Genomic DNA, 7,220 nt, shown 5'->3' on the forward strand with positions numbered 1-7,220 from the left:
AAGTAGAAGTTGTCACTAAGGATTTGATGACTCACATGTATTACAGTCCTTGACATTGAACAATGTATGTCTACTTTTGTACATTAACTCACTTTTTTCCCCATAAAGCTTTAATTATCAGTTCATAACATGGGAAGACAGAAATCCAAAAATCAGGATTGAGTTTTGCCATCCCTTTGGCTTTTTGTAACAGCGTTGCTGTTGAATCAAGTAGAAGGGTGGAGAAAGCACAAGAGTTGAAAAGTACCACAATAGGGCTAAGTTCACATCTTTCTTTTTTCTTTAACTGTATTTGATATTTTCTTACCAGACATGCTAACCTGTGTGTGTTTCACTCTGGAACTGAATATCTGGTCCTGACATTCTCCTAAAATTGTAGCTGTCCAGCCTTCAGACTATGGTGGACAGAGGATTTAACAAGCAACTCCGGTGGGAGATCTGCCTGCATTGGTTTAATCTGCTTCGCATCCCCTCCTGTTGTTGCTGTATTGAAACTTTGGCAGATCTTATGTCCCTGGACTGGTGCTGCTGTTTATCCTTCTTAAGTATGTTAGTAGGGAGGCAAAAGCTTTCCTGTAAACTACCTTCCCCCCCCACCCCAATATGGCATCCAACTCTTCCTCATTCTCAATTGGAATGTTCCCCTTCTTTAACACAATCCTTTTATTTCCCATTATTTCTTTACAGTTTTTATTCGGCTTGAAGATTCACATATTTTCTTCTCACGTGATGTCTCTTGGGTTGGACAGGGATGAGGGATGGAAGTAAGCATCCTTTGCTCTTTGTTTACTTGTTTTGTCCTTTGTATATAAGAACTATACATTGAAATGCTGTTTTGGACATTTAAAGAGATTAGTTTTATATCATGATTATCTTACTATGTCATTAAATATTCTTTGACAATGTCAGTTTAATGCCCTGTAATAGTCCATGTCTTCTCATGTGACTTGGATTTGGCAATCTTTTCAAGGTCTCATGTAAATTGCAATGGAGGGGACAGCTTTGCCAATCAAGATTACTTTGATTCTCTTATTACTTGAATCTACATGTCATTTTTCAATGATGTTATCTTCCTAGACAAATATTGAAATTAAAATTAAAAACCCAGTTTGCTTTAAGAGTACAGATATGCAGATGCATGAACCAAATCCAGGTATATCCTCAGAATTTTAGTCTTGAATTATTTCAGCTCCTCCAGGAAATTTACTGTGACTTACTATCATACTTGGATATTGTTCCCTTGCTCACACTACAGTGATGATATAAAATTTCTCTTATTACTGAATATTCTTAAGTATGTGACAATGTGGAAGGAAACAATTTTCTCAGCAGTCTGTACTCTCATGAGTTAGTGACCATGTTTTATTCAAACAGGTATCATCAGAGACTACAACATTATAGGCATATATTTTATATTTGCAAAATTAATGAAACTGACTTCTACATCTAACACATTAGAAAATCTAAACAGTTTAACCTTGGTAGCATCAGCCTCATTATACGTAATACCATTAAACTTTCTTCCAAATGTGTTTTGTCAGTCAGGGTCTTAGCAGAATTACAGAGATATATTCATTTGGAAGTATAGAGATAATTCAATGAATATATTATTTACCGAGTTGTGGAAAGGGTTAAGAGAACAAACTATTGAGTATACTGAGAACTAGCTTTAGCCAGAAGTCATTTCTTCCCTAGCCCTGGAAAGACAATAGGGATAATAGAAAAATTCTGTCTCTGGATGCAAGTGTAGATGGAACCATGGAAGAGAGAACACAACAAATCTACCACTAAGGTCCAAAGTGAAGAAACATCACAATATATTTTCGTTCCTGTCCTCAAGTCTTTTCTGCTGATGCATCCCTTGCTAATTCAACCAGAAGCTGGAGGGTAATGGCTCCCAATGATGCAATCTATAAAGATTATCTTCCTGGGGCACAGAATAAAGAAGAGAAGGCAAAAATTGTGAATTAAGTGGGAAAAAAATTATAGTTATTGTGGAAGAAATAAACTAAATATTACTTATGAAGAATTATATTATTGAAAATGTGATATAAAATTGTTATTGAATGTACTTACATATATACATATATATATATATATGTGTGTGTATATGTGTTTATACACACATATATTAGGAAGAAATTGAAAGCAGATGCAAAGAAACCAGGAGGCTTACAGCCCAACAGTGTTGATGATATTTTTTTCACATTTAAAAAGCATTTCTTTCAGAATGAATTAAATTTATATCTATTATCATCACCATCATCATTATTATTAGGATAACAAGAATAGTTCCAGCTCTTTAATTTTAATGAATACTTTAAATGTTTATATCTATGACCAACAGTCACCCTATATTTTTATTTTGGCCTACTATTTTCAGAAAAATTGCAAAATAGCAATTTTTACGCTATGTAAGTTGAAATTATTAACCTTTATTGACTTTCCCACATATCTTAAGTTTTATTTAATTTATCTTGTAAGTTTGCATGACAAGGATTACATCAGACATCATCATGAATCATCTTAAAAGTTTTAGGTCTTTGTAAATTTGTGAGCATTGGACATCAGTCAGTCAGTCAATCAGTCATGTCCAACTGTTTGTGACCCCATGGACTGTAGCCCACCAGGCTCCTGTCCATGAAATTTTCCAGGCAAGAATACTGGAGCAGGTTGTCGTTTCCTACTCCAGGGGATCTTCCCTACCTAGAGGGCAAACCCGCAGCTCATGTGTCTCCTGAATTGGCAGACAGATTCTTTACCACTACCACCATCTGGGAAGTCCAATTGATTTTTAATGACTTGTGTATACTTCAACAGGAAACAACAGAGAAATTTCAGCATTATTACATCATATTAATGTCACTAGCTTCATGCTTAGACCCCGTAGTTCCATGGAAGGTAGCAATGCTTTTATCTCTCTATCTGTTTTGTAGGTCTGTTTGCCTCTGTTTCACTTTATTCTCTAAGAGGTTCTCAACAACCTGGGAAGTTTGACAACTGTTTGCAACCCAAGAAATACTCCAAGGGTTAAATAAATAATTGCTTAAAATAGCTTACCTTTCTCTGCCACTATGCACTGAAATTTTCTCATTAGACTCACTTGATTAGTATGCCCAATCCTGAGACCAACATTGTGGCTAAGAGAATAAGTTGTCTACTTTATTGACATGACTTTTCCTTTATGATCTGAGAGAAAAGATATGCCATGGTGACTTTCAAACATAGGGAATGAAAGATTGCAGGATATGAAAATACATCAGTCCTGCCTAAGAAGACTAGAGTGTTGATATCAAAGATAGCATAGGGGCAAGTTTTAAGAGCAGAGGAAAGCCATTAGTACTATAATTCAAAATGGTCAGTGGTCAGATTATTCAATGGCAGGTGAGATTAAGGGTAACTCAGGAAATGGAAAATATAATATTTTATGTTTTTCATACAACAATCTTATATATAACGATTGGAATAACACTTTAAATCTTTCAGAGCCAAGCTTACTCTTCCTTCTGATATTTCCCTTCGTATAAGAAGTTCACTCAGCCTTCAGGAAATTTTTTTTTTTAAATGTGTGCATGGGCGTGTGTGTATGTATGTACATACAAGCTAATATAAGTATCAGATCAGATCAGATCAGTTGCTCAGTCGTGTCCGACTCTTTGCGACCCCATGAATCGCAGCACTCCAGGCCTCCCTGTCCATCACCAACTCCCAGAGTTCACTCAGACTCACGTCCATTGAGTCAGTGATGCCATCCAGCCATCTCATCCTCTGTCGTCCCCTTCTCCTCCTGCCCCCAATCCCTCCCAGTGTCAGAGTCTTTTCCAATGAGTCAACTCTTTGCATGAGGTGGCCAAAATACTGGAGTTTCAGCTTTACCATCATTCCCTCCAAAGAAGTCCCAGGGCTGATCTCCTTCAGAATGGACTGGTTGCATCTCCTTGCAGTCCAAGGGACTTCCAAGAGTCTTCTCCAACACCACAGTTCAAAAGCATCAATTCTTCAGCTCTCAGCCTTCTTCACAGTCCAACTCTCACATCCATACATGACCATAGGAAAAACCATAGCCTTGACTAGACGAACCTTTCTTGGCAAAGTAATGTCTCTGCTTTTGAATATGCTATCTAGGTTGGTCATAGCTTTCCTTCCAAAGAGTAAGCGTCTTTTAATTTCATGGCTGCAGTCACCATCTGTAGTGATTGTGGAGCCCAGAAAGATAAAATCTGACACTATTTCCACTGTTTCCCCATCTATTTCCCATGAAGTGGTGGGACCGGATGCCATTATCTTCATTTTCTGAATGTTGAGCTTTAAGCCAACTTTTTCCCTCTTCACTTTCACTTTCATCAAGAGGCTCATAAGTATAAGCCAACATAAATCAACATGGTATGCATATAGACAGACCCACACTAAATGAGATTACGGATTTTTTAAACCTCCAACAGTATCTAGCATATAGAAGATACTCAATAATTTTTTAGTAGAGCATTCTTGAATAAATAAATCAATAAGACAAATGTTCCATATATGACCATGAATTGCAAAGATTGTTTCCAGTGTTTTCATTCTTATATGAAATAGTTTCTTATATGTTGTAAAACGTTTTTTTTTTTAAATAAGCTAAATCCCAAAAGGTGATAAACTAAAATTATTCTCTGTAATTCTTTTCTCATTTCCCTTTATTCATTTTTAAAGTTTAAAATATTTTACATGTTGAAGTATCAATATAAGATCAAAAAACAAGATTTAAAACATATTGTACTCTCTTTTAATTATATTTTTTTTTCTCTTTCTATTCTTCCTAGCTCTTTTACTTGTGGGAGGTAAAACCAATTCTTATTTTAACTTTTTTTTACTGCTAGTATATTCAGAATGAACTAGATTGGCTTCATTTTACCAAACACATTCACATTCATTCATTTTATATAAGTACATTTTGATAATAGTTTCACCACCCTAAATTGTTTTGTACAGACACAAAACACAGCCATTTAACTTAATTTTCCCATCTTTTCTAAAATATTTGGCAGCTGTGACAGGATACAATTTACTTTGTTCCACATACTGTAACTAAGATGTTCTGCTGTTACATGAAATTTCTAATGTTCTCATTTCTGATGCATGTATTTTACATGAAATCTCAGGCATAGGTCACTAGATATGAGTATGAGGTAATGAAATAAATTGAAAATGATATAGTTTCTCTATACTGGGTAGGACAAAACCATAATTTTATATTTTTCAATGGATGGGTCATATAAATCAGACCACACATTAAAATGCCAAGTTCCTATTGTCAAATAATTCAGTAGAAATTAAATACTTAATTTCATTGGATGGACATGTGACCATCTTACCCTGAAAGATGTTTCTCTCAACTGCAAACAGTTCAAAAAGAAAATTCCTTGTTTAAAATTAAATTTCCTATGACATTTATAGTATTATTTTCATTTTGTTCATTATTTATAAGTGCCTGATACTGCGATAAAATATTGGATATGTTTATGATTGCAAAACAAATATGTGTCCAGTTTTCTTTACAGAGGATGGAGGAAAAGAGGTCATTTCTCTATTCTGAAAAATTTTGCCCTCTTGCTGTCCTATTCCTTAAAAATACAATATTTTGAGTCTCTGTATTCAGGATATAGATCTGTCACTAATACGCATACGACAAGTGCATAGCTTCTGATGTGACCTTTTTCTAAAGAAACCATTCCCAGACACTGTCTGTCAGGCATCCTGTCTCAGCAATCTCAAGATATGAACTCAGTTGGCAAAAGGCTTTATTGTGGGAAACTTTGCAGATTGTTCTCATAAGTCTTAAGGCATTTCAAAGCCTACATAACTGTAAATTTGTTTTATCTGCTCTTTTATCCCCCAGTAAAGATTAGCTGAGGTCTAGGAAGTATTATGAGTCTGATAAAGCTTTGAGTGCTTTTACACTGAACTTGGAATGAATCCAAATATATCTGTTTTTAGCTTATCAACTTAAAGTATCACACAAAAACTGAAGTGATTCAAAAATCCTCAACTATCTTTAGTACTAAAGCACTCATTCTTCCAGCTCTTGAGAGTACAGTCTCTCAGCTGAGTCTCTCTGAAGAAATTTACTCTAACCACCTTAGCAAGATTATGTGTCCTTCTGGAAATGCAACCCATGTCCAATGATTGGCCAACAGAGGAGTGGTTAGATAGGTTGAGACTCCCTCCATTCACAACAGTGCTTACGGGTAATCTTAGCTCTAGAAGGATTGTCTGAGATCTTCTCTGAATTGACATGCAGTTCTAATTATCCCTGTTTTGTCCTGTTTTTATTACTGTTCATAGATATTACACCTGAAAGCAATAAGCTTCTTGCATACAAATCTCTGCATCAGAGACTATTTTCCAGAGAAGCTGATAAGCAGCACAACTTATTTAATGTAAGCACAATTTATTTAATGTAAGACACAACTTATTTAATGTAAGCACAACTTATTTAATGTAAGCACAACTTATTTAATGTAAGCACAACTTATTTAATGCATCTGCTGCTTCACAAAACCTTGACATTTTCCATCAGTAGTTTCAATATATGAAATTATAGTGGACAAAATGAAATTTGGAGACCAATTTTGGGTGGTATTATCAGAAGAACTAAGTATATTTTTTCCTTGATTCACTTTTAAATTATTATTATTATTCTAAGCCATAAATTCAAAGTAAAGAATTCATTTTAAGGCTTTTTCTTTATAATTGATTAATCCACTTCTATGTATGTGTTCATGGGGTTCTCAAGGCAAGAATACTGAAGTGGTTTACCATTCCCTTCTCCAACGGACCACGTTTTGTCAGAACTCCACTATGACCCATGCGTCTTGGGTGGCCCTACACAGCATGACTCGTAGTTTCACTGAGTTAGACAAGGCTGTGATCCATATGGTCAGTTTGGTTAGTTCTCTGTGACTGTAGTTTTCATTCTATCTGCCCTCTAATGAATAAGGATAAGAGGCTTCTGGAAGCTTCCTGATGGAAGAGACTGACTGTGGGGGAAACTGGGCCTTGTTCTGATGGTTGGGGCCATGCTTCAGATCAGATCAGATCAGTCGCTCAGTAGTGTCCGACTCTTTGCGACCCCATGAATCCCAGCATGCCAGGCCTCCCTGTCCATCACCAACTCCCGGAGTTCACTCAGACTCACGTCCATCGAGTCAGTGATGCCATCCAGCCATCTCATCCCTGTC

Source organism: Bison bison, unplaced genomic scaffold, assembly GCF_000754665.1.
Source record: "Bison bison bison isolate TAMUID 2011002044 unplaced genomic scaffold, Bison_UMD1.0 scf7180017864491, whole genome shotgun sequence".
In the NCBI taxonomy this organism is placed as follows: domain Eukaryota; kingdom Metazoa; phylum Chordata; class Mammalia; order Artiodactyla; family Bovidae; genus Bison; species Bison bison.